Consider the following 10,604-nt stretch of genomic DNA (forward strand, 5'->3'; position numbering starts at 1 on the left):
AAAATATTGGGTTGTCGGAAAAGTTATGATGCATTTTTGCAATGAAAAACATAGAAAAACTACATCATGACTTTTCCGACAATCCAATATATAAAACGAATTCATACACATAACAATAAATCAATACAGCAATTTATAAAGAAAAAGTTTTATACTCCCTCCACCCCTTCCCAATTGAAATCCCCCAAGGTAACCAACTACGCACTAAATGTTTTATGTGTATGTATCCTCCCGTTCTTTTTTCCTGTGCTCTACAGAAATATATTCAAATATTTTTTGGTTGGCGCTTTTTTTATTTTCCTCTTTTTTATATAGCCATATAGTATTCTTGAGAATGGAAGTACAAAAAAATTAAATTAATAGCTTTCCCAGTGATGGACATTTACTTTAGTAGCGTATTTTAAAATGTAAATTAGGTCATGCCTCTTTCCTTCAAAAGCTTCCCTTTATCCTTGGAATATGATCTACACTTCCTACCATGGCCTGCCAGGCTCAAGAATGGTCTGGCCCTTGCCTCTCTTTAAATTCAACCTACACCACTTCTCCCCTTGCTCACCATAGCCCACACTAGCCTTCTGGTAAGTTTTGTTTTTTTTCCACTGCATGGTCCTTGTGTATTTTCTACTCTTAACGTGTAAAGATCTTCCCTGACTATCCTTCTCTTCTCCACCAATCTAAACTAGATTCCCCTCTTAAGCCTTCTCATAATATCTTCATAGTACTCACCACCAGTTATAGTTATACATAAGAAATTATATTTCTATACTTGTATGTATTTATACATCTGATTATTTCATTGGTGCCTCCTTCACAAGGCACCACACTCTATGGGGACAGTGTTTTGCTGTACCACTGGCACCTAGCATAACCTTTAAAGGTGAAAAACATTTATTAAGTGAATAGATGTCCTACACTGAGGAATCACTAGGCAGCTAGGTAACAGAATTTAATGTTAATGAACTTTCAAAATGATATGAGAATTAAGTTTTATATGGATAAGCTTGTGTGAAATTATACACACACATATATGAAAAATTGGTAATATAATATAGGNGTCATGATGCATTTTTGCAACGATAAACATAGAAAAATATACATCATGACTTTTCCGACAACCCAATAATATACACATATTTCTGTCCTGTTTTTTTCACATACCACGATGTGTTGGATATGGCCTTATTCCAGTATATATAGATTCGTATCATTCTTTTAAATGACTATTCCATTGTATGAATATACCATAATCTCTTTAGCCAGCCCACTATCATTGGACATTTAGATCTTATTTTTGCTATTATAAACAATACTGAAAAAAATGTACTTAAACATACGGACCACAAGTATTTTAGAAGGAAAATTACATTAGGTAAACACTGAAAAAGAAGGCTTTATGAATTTTTTTGGGGGGGAAGATTTATTTCTAAATTTATATAAAAAGGAAAAAAGTTTAAAGATCTCTAGTAATTTAGGAGAATGATGAAATATAATATAAATCAGAGGTTTAAAACATGCAAAATAAAATTGGATTTTTTGGAATGAATTGCTCTCTTTATGAGTAGGATGGCTTAAGAGTTAAGTGAAGGGCGTGACTGGCTAGCTCAGCTGGTTAGTGGTGCTGATAACAAGATTGCCAGTTCGATCCCTGCATGGGCCACTGTGACCTGCGCCCTCCTTAAAAGGGTCAACTATGCCATTATAGCATGAAAGCAATGTGTAACCAATGACCATGGCTGTTCCCCAATTAAATTAAAAAAAAAAAGAGTTAAGTGAAGTGTTTGGGTAGCAGAACGTGATGGTTATAGAGAAATAACTTTAGCTACAGATTTTCCCAGTATACAAAGGCCTTAAAGCTGGAAAGGGTAGAGAATAGAGAACTACAGTTTGAAGTGATTTAGGCTGGGAGATGGGGTCTTAGTCATGAAAACACAGCAAAATAAACAGGTTCAACTAGTGTTACAAAGGAACATTGCAAAGTGAGAGGTGGAGGACAAGGGCAAGGGTGTGACAATGGAACGAAGGGCAAGTCTTGAAACAAAAAGAAATCGTTAACAGTATCCAAAGGATGGCTATACAACAATGGGCCCCGCTAGGGTCAACATGAAACCCATGCGAGCCGAGCCTCTTTGCAAATGTGATTATGCATCTCAACCCATGACCAACCCTGATCCTTCCAATACCCCAGGGAGTATCAGCCAGGGGAAGTTGGGGCCAACAAAGAGGGTTATCAATCACTATGCCACCAAGTTTTGCTTGAGTTTCTGGACAGCTGAAGCCCAGGCATGTGACCCAGGCTCTGCAATTAGATGCTCACCGTAGGACTCAGGGAGTGATGCAAGCAGGAAGAGTCAGCCAGGTTTGACCTGTGGCAGTAAGCAGCCGATATAACAGTGCCATTCGAGCCACGCAGAGTGGTGGTGATGAGCGCGATGTCTGCGACGTTTGTCCATTTCACCAGACTGTTCCAGCTGCCAGCCCTTGATTCCTGCCTGTTTTCCTAGCCTGGTTCTCCACTTCCCAGCCAATTCTGTGAGTCATCCAACATCCTTCTAATAAAATTATGTTCCACTTATGGTAGCCAGGGGTCTGTGGCTGTTCTTTGTATTCAAGAACGCTGACTGATACAGTGAACATGGAGTAAGCAAGAGACCTCAGCTACAGCCAGCCTCTGACAGAAATGAAGACAGAGTCAGAGATCCCCGGAACTGAGTCCTAAATGGGACTACCTTGAACACTGGGCTATACTGGTCTCTTCATGGAAGGCCGGAGAAGCCAAATGCAGGGCATAGGTACCTAAGGGCTGCACTGGTCTCAGGTCATCAGCAAACTCTCCTTCCTCCTGGTGAGATTAGCAGGGCTGTGGGAGAATGTGTCTGGATGCTCTTCTCCCTGCACAGGGGAGCTGGTTAAGTACAAGAGAGGGGAAGGGCAGAGAGTCAAGAGGAAATTGATGAAAGCATCCAGGTTAAGCAAAGCTGCAGATTTCAAACCCAGCTGTTTAAAGAGAGCTTGGTGGCAAAGGGCAAAGGGTCTATAACTTGGAAATGCTAATACACCACGAGCAGGTTGAGTGATTCTTTGTGATACTAGCTCAGAGGAAGTTAAGCCCTTGCATTTCATCCATTAGCAAAAGAAACCCATTTGCTTTGCTCACTGCCATATCCTCAACGGTGCCTGGAACATTGTAGGTCCTCAGTAAGTATTTGTTGAATGAATGCAAGAATTGTGAAAAATTGGACACCCACCATTAGAATTAGTTACATCAGGGCACCTTATATAGGTAGGATGGGATGACATTTGGTGTTCCAATCCAGACCTGTCTGACTCCGAAGTCCAAATTCTTAATCATTGGGCTATATTGTCCACCTCCTGGACCCCTGTAGCAGTAATTGCTCAGGATTCCTCTGCCTGCCAAGCCACGTGAAGGCACCCATCACAGCTGCTGGTGCTCACCAAGCCGTCACTTGGCCTGGTTGCTGTCTCCTCCCTGTCTGGGCATCATCGTGACAGATACACTGGATTTTACAAGGTGCCAAAGTTCCTCTGAATTCTGGGTAAATGTGCTTTGGATGTCATGCTTTATGAATGAGTATGAGAGACATGATGCTTGTACACCAATGTCACAGAGATTTTAGGGAAATTGCTCTATTAGAGTTGACTCATAACTCACATTTTCTGCTCTCCTCCGTACATACACTTGCAGTTGGGTGCCTGTATTACTCAGATATGAGTTTATGGAGGGGGCTCAATTGGGACACAGATCTGAGTAACAAGCACGACTCAGTGTCACCCCCTGGCCCTCCAATGACTAAGGCTTTGTTACAATCTTGTATGGAAGCTTCTCCCTTGGAGACTCATCTTTCAGAGATTCCTTGGGATCTTCTGGTGGCCATCCCTCTGTTTCTCAGCAGTAGACACAAATGAGATTCTCCCGGGGATCCTTTTTGAACAAAGTTAGCAGTTTCAGGTATACATAATAAATTCTCTTTTAGCTTTTACCATGCAATAAAATTAACAAGATGAAAAAAAATTTAAATCACGTTTCCATCTTATGTGAAAATATGTAAAAAGCAAAATGATAGTGATAGAAACCCAGTCGCGGTGGTTGCTTGAGGTTGTGAGTAGGGAGAGAGGGTTGACTGCAAAGAGGTATGAGAAAACTTATTAAGGTGAGAATACTGTTCTGTACCCAGACTGTGGTGGGGGTTACGTGATTGGATACCTGTTGTCCTAGTTTAGAGTCCTTCAGAAGCAGACCCAGAGGTAAGAGCTTGGACGAAAGTAGTTATGTGGGAAACGATTCCAAGAAGTACAGGAAGTGAGGATGTATGGAAAGTGAAAGAGGGGAGAGAGAAAAAAGGGCACATCAACAATCAGTTTACGGTGGTGGGCAACTGGTGCTTCATCTTGTATTGTCTTGATTTGAGGTATATTCCATAATCTCTTATTGTTTCTAAGGTATTTTATTTTGAACATGACTTTTAGGAATATTTTTAAAGCAAGGATAATGTAGGCTTCTTCCAGAGAATTTTTGTTTCCTCTTACTAAGTACCTGATGATGCTGGCAGTCAAAGGCAAGACTGGGTTACTGGATGAACCCCTGGAGACTATGACTGTTAGTCTCTGAAGTAGGTCATTTAAGGGTCCCGGTCAAGGGCAGAGGGTCTCTATCTTTAGATGTGTTGAATTCCAANTTTTGGCGAAAGCTAAATTAAAATATACTGACTAATGGCATAATGGGAAGAAGGAGCTTTTGCTGTAATCGGATCCTTGTGAAATAAAGAATTACCAGAAAATCAAACATGATTACATAGATCAGATCCATACATCTCAAATTTAAGCATAAATGAGGCATTGTGTTCTTAAGATATATGTGACAATGTTAAAATTCATAGTAGCAATCTCATGTAGTAATATACCTCTTATTTGCAAAAGTAGCAATATCTCAAGTATAAATACAGATGCCCACAGTTACCCTTTTAATCACTTTTGCACATTACTGTGTTGTGATTTTTATGAATTTTACCTGTAATACTTGAGGAATATTACATTTAGTATTATGGTCACTTAATTGTGATAAATGGTCTGTTTTATCAAATGTAAACTGAGGTTACGAAAGCTGTGTTTATAGAACTTCTTTTTTCCTTTTAGCCACTTAAATTTCAATTTGGGGAAACTAAATTAAATCACTACTCTTTTGAGAATTAGAAGCAATTTCTATAGCAAACCTTGCCCTAAGTTATAGCTTGAAGTTTTTAAAAAAATATTACTCTCATTTAATTTATCAATAGGAATGTGTTTAATACAATTGATCTTTACTCTTAAGTAAAGAATGTATTTCATTTTTCTTTATAATATGCTGATGGAGAAGCTTTCTACTTTGAATAAGCCCAACACACAGGTTTAGAAACCCTTGGCAGTCATATTTGTCTGAATTGTAAGCAGTGTGTTTGTTCTAGGAGAGGACTGTGTGTCTGGCAGAAGAGAAAAATTATTTTAATACATCTTTTGTAAAGTTTTTTTTTTCCCCCTCAGTAAATAACATTCTCAGGTAATTTTCTCCATGCCATACTCTTTTCGTGTAATCATCAAATTCTTAGTTTCTACATTCTGAAGGCAAACTGAATTTCATTTGGGATCTTTAGCACATCTAAAGATATCCAAAGTTCTTTGACATTTTCAGAGGAAATAGGGAGCTGAGATTTCAAAATCTTTTTGTATGGTTTAAGTTTTTAGATATAACATTATGAGCATTCATTGCAGCTTTATAATGCCGTGGTTGTTTTTTTTTTTTTTTGGTTAGTTTGCCAGGTTCAAATTTTTCTTTTTTTTGATAGTTTACCAGGTTCAATTGTTGAATTCTTCAGATGAATATCTATAGAAAAGTTTTTGAACATGAATTATTTAAAGTTGACATTGTAAAATTTGTTTTTATAAAGTTGCATAGACAAATCTCTATATGCGGATGAGACAGTTACAATCAAATGACCAAATGCAGGAAAATTGTAATGCCCTCAACTTCAGTCTAAATGGGAGCACTAGTGATAACCTGCAACTCATTACTATGTAAAAGGAAGAGGGTGTTGCTTAAGGATGAACTCTGCATTGAGGGAGTTTTACTTTAAAAGTGACTTTACATGTTTTAAGAGAATGAAAAAACATCTTCTCAGCTTAAGCAGTATGATTTGAGAAGTCTTCCTTTTTTCTTATTCCCTACTCCTGGTTTTAAGGTGAAGCTGCACTCTTCAATTTAATCGTTTAAAAAAATTTTTTTTGGTGCTTGTAAATACTCAGTTGGATCTATTTCAACTCAGTGTTATTCTTTTTATAGACCATTCAAGTGAAATAGAAAGTTTTGATTTGTGAAAACTTCAGCCTCTGCTGAAAATTTAGTTAGCTTTCTGTCATTAAGTACAGTACTGTCTTGACTTTTTGTGAAGGAAGTTACATTCGGTTTAGTTGGTTCCAAAGAAAAACATTAGGGAAATAGGTTATCGAGATTTTTAGTGTTCTAGAAATAGTATAACTAGAATGTGCTACATACTTTTCTCAAAGGATTTCTTAATCTAAGTGGAGCTTGTAAATGGTTTTCATCCCATTGGAATAACATGTATTGGATAAAACTTGTTAACACATTCTGAGATTTAAAAAATTTTATGTTACCTCAGAGATAATAGGAAAAATCTGCAAATGTCTATTGTCATGTAAAATGTAGCAATATCCTTGATATTTGAAGCTATATGTTTTTTCAAAAGTTGAGAGTACACAATTATAAAGATAGCATAATTTACTGAATTATTTAGTGATGCAAGGAAAGACGATAATAACTTTTTAATCATATTTAGTGGTTTTCTGAAAGAATTTTTTTTCAGCATTGTTTTTAATCTCGTTATTATGTGGCCTTCTTTACTAGAAAAAATTGTGTGGTAAATGACAACTTTTTCAAGTGTAGTGATAGAATCCAGTGAGTTTTGTCACATTTCTTTTTCATAGTATGATTCTTTCATTTTTTAATCAGAAAGCAGTTTATAGAAGAGGAAATTTCAACACTATTTTGGCCTCTTAGGTTAGCTTTCTCATAGCAGACTTTTACTAGAAGAGAAAAATTACATGCTGCTAAAAAGAAGATGATTATTTTTACTTGCTAGGAAAACTTAACTTTAAAGATAGTACAAGTGCAAGGCAATTTGAGTATGAGTTTTTTCCCTAAGGAGTTTATTTGTGAGGATAGTTTCATTCTTACTAAACTGTTTATACAAGATAGTTTTCCTGTTTCAAACTTTAATTGCATTGGGTGATGGGCAGATGATGTATCACTATTAGGAAAAACCTTGCTATTTTTATATGTGTATATGTCAGATATCTGTTCAGAATCAATTTTTTTTTTAAGTTATGGTAACTGAAATCTCACCTTTTGAGTAGAGAAAATTAGAGAAGGGGAAATCAGAATAATTAAATTGGTTTGTATAAATGTCCATAAACAGTTTTTGGGGAAAAAAGCAGTGTAATTAGAAGAATAGTGAGCCAAAGTTTTAAGATAGTAGGTGTTGTATTACTGCTTTGGAAGGAATCAATGAATAATAAAGTGGGGAAAAGTGTAGTGATTGAATTTTGAAAAGTAGCTATGGACAAATATCAAAGGGGTAGTGCTTTCGTTAGCAGCAGCAGATACATTGTCATTAAGCCAAATATCTGAAATTTCTTTAGCATGTTTTGCAGTCCTTGAAATAAAGAGGAAGTGCTAATTTTTCCTATTATTTAAGAACCTACTAATTCATTCCCTGTTAAGGATGCTGATGTCTTCAGATTGTGAATTTCCTGAAATAACACTGGCTGATTTGCAGCAACATTTTTTTCTTATTTTCTGCTTTTCGTATTTTGCCTTGATTTTTTTCCTGATGTTTTTTGGTTTTCAGCAGTTTTCTAGGTGGACCCATTTCTGAACACGGTAATTGAGTGTGGAAATTTGAAATAAGCTGTTTTTCTTTTGGTAGTAAGGTTAATTTTTGTTTTGATGGAGATCTCCATTTTGATTAGTTTTTTCCTCTAATTTTTATTAATTCTTAGATAAGAATTAGGATCATGCAAGTTCCCTGCCAAATTAGATCTTTCTAGAAAACTTTTTCTTTTTAAGATTTGATCGGGGAATTGGGGGAGGGGAACAGCATTGGGGAATCAGGGAAGGGGAACAGACAAGTTGCTGTCCTTTTGTTCTTCAGTCTAGTGGAGGACGTCACTTCACTGGCTCATNGTGACTCCAAAATGCGCAAACACGGGAAACGGGCTAATGTTCACTTTTCGCAAACAGATATCAATTCAGTATCAAATTACCCTAGATCAAATCCCGCGCTCCTCTTAACCTTCCCAACCTGCCTCTACCCCGCCTCCTTTAATATCTATGGTGGGCGGGGCAGAGAAGAGACGTTCCCAGCTCCTCCCAAATCGGTTAAACTCGCGGCGAGTTTTGGTAATCCCGTATTTGAGCAAACACGGAGGAAACGGAACCACTAACGAAGACCGCCGACCAAATGACAGCGGAGCAGCACACGAGGGCAGACAAGGAAGCAAAACACGAAGAAAGGCAGCAGTCTTGCAGCCACGTGAGGTGGGCGATCCCATCCGCCTTAGGAGTGAGAACTTCAACTCCCGGCTTGCAGCTGGGCGGTTAGCCTCCGAAGACTACAACTCCCAGGGTGCTGCGGGAGGAGCCTCTAGCCGCTCCTTCCGCCCCTCCCCCGCCCCTCCCGGCCGAATCGGTGTGCGCCTGCGCACGGGAAGCCGGAGGAGTCTTACCCTAATGTAAGATGGTGGCCCGTCTGGCTGTGGAACCCACCGAAAGCTGAGAGTCTCTCTCTCAGCCGTAAAGGTCGGACTCGCTGAAGCAATCAGGCCCGGTGCTGAAGAGTTTTTTCCCCGACACTCGTTCAGGGGTCTCTTGTGAGGACGCGGCAGCGCGTGGAGTCGGCTGAGGGCAAAGCGAGGCAAGTCAGGCGGGTGAGTCTATGCGGGGCTGGGCTTAGGGGAAACCCGGGGCTGACCGGCTACGAGAGAGCGGAGGCTTCGCTGGGATTGTGCAGGCCGCACCCCCCTCGCTTCCCCACCCCCCCGCCTCATCTTCACCCTCCTCTTTCTTGGTCTTCCTCCTCCTCCTCTTCCTCCCTCTCTCCCCTCTACGCCACAGCAGGTCCCACCAGGAAAACGGAGCCGGGCAGAAGGCAGCGCGGCGGCGGGCACCGACTCCTTCGAAAATTGCTTCCAATTGGGGAGCCGCGGCGGCTTTTCGTCTTCAGCTCTCTCCCCTACATGTTTTATTTAATTTTTAATTTTTTTTTGCTGGGGCAGGAGTCTTAGGGTTCGGGACTCCTTGTTTTCTCAGCCCCCTTTCCCCTCTCTGACGTCCTTTCCCAGTGGCCCCCGTCTCCCAAGACCAGAGCCATCACTTCCACCCTGACCCGTGTTGCTGCTGCTCATGAATCCCACTGCTCAATGCCCACTCGTCCTGCTGCTCGGTTTTCGCTCCGCTGCTGCCATCCTGGAGTTAGCCTTTGCCCTCTTCTTGTGCTTGCGATCAGCCCCCGGGTGAGCTGCCACAGCAGAGCTGCTTCCGATGTGCAGCCTTTCCTTTTAACCGCATCTGTCATTTTTAAAAGCTGCCCCGCAAGTCTCTAGATTATGCTGCTGCTCGTTCTAACCCACCTGTTTCACAGCTTTCTTGGGAATTTTGTCCGTTCCTTCCTTCTCTCCTCTATGGTCTTGCAACATACAGTTCCAGGAAAAAAAAAAAAAACAAAAAACAACGGGGGGGCGGGGGCGCCCCATGTTGGCCCCTGGGAAGTCAAGAAGTTGGGAAGTGAATGCCGTGAGATAGGATCCTATGAAACGGTCCGAGGGAAGAGCGTTTATTTAGGCTACTCAGGAGAGGGACGTTTTCCGTTTTGCTTTCAGTGATTTGTGGATTATTCGCTCTGTAGGGAGGGTTTTGTTTTGTGTTTTGTTTTTCTTTTCATTTTGCACCCGTTTGTCGATGCTCCTAAGCGTTCTGCTGAATTGCCTCTCCCCAGGACACTTAATATAGGCTCTGATTATACTAACAAAATACTAGCCCAGGCATTTCAGAGTAAGATAAATCTGACACACAACCAAATTTCATCTGTGAACAGAAGCAAATATAAGTGATATTTGGATTATATGCAGGTTCTATGTGGGTTACAGATTCCTTCCGTACTGAGAATTGATTCTTGACTAAGTGAGTTTATATGTTCAGCTTAATTGATGACATTTCATTTATGGTGTGAGTGGAAATTTCCTCTCCAGCTAATGTCAGACTTAGTATTTTGGGATTTGGGAAGTTCTTTCTTTTAACATTTATAGAATGGTAGCTGTCTGAATAAGTTGTTTTCTTTTGAAAACCCATTAGGTATGTATGCAAAAGAAAAATATGTTTTTTTTTCCCCAAAATTCCTCATTTTTTTCCATAGAAAAGAAGAGGGTGGGGGAAAGAGATGACAAAGTGCAGCTACAAGATTCGGTGGCACTCACTGTCATTATCCACATTAAAAAGCAGAAAACTAGAAGCAAGAGGTGGCTTATGATGTCTGTATTTT

General features: G+C 39.8%; 1 protein-coding gene across 6 annotated transcripts in view; it reads left to right on the forward strand.

Moving 5' to 3' along the window:
- The first annotated feature begins 8,751 nt into the window (after positions 1-8,751).
- The window catches only part of CNOT4 (CCR4-NOT transcription complex subunit 4), a 123,542-nt gene continuing 121,689 nt past the window's right edge, over positions 8,752-10,604 (forward strand). For 4 of the 6 annotated variants that reach the window (XM_019654793.1, XM_019654795.1, XM_019654794.1 and 1 more), the window contains exon 1: positions 8,752-8,994. The gene's annotated coding sequence lies outside the window, so the exon portion shown is untranslated. The remainder of the gene's footprint in view (positions 8,995-10,604) is intronic. The other 2 variants (XM_019654797.1, XM_019654798.1) reach the window with 1 other exon arrangement.

This window comes from Hipposideros armiger, unplaced genomic scaffold (genome assembly GCF_001890085.2).
Source record: "Hipposideros armiger isolate ML-2016 unplaced genomic scaffold, ASM189008v1 scaffold_231, whole genome shotgun sequence".
NCBI classification, from domain to species: domain Eukaryota; kingdom Metazoa; phylum Chordata; class Mammalia; order Chiroptera; family Hipposideridae; genus Hipposideros; species Hipposideros armiger.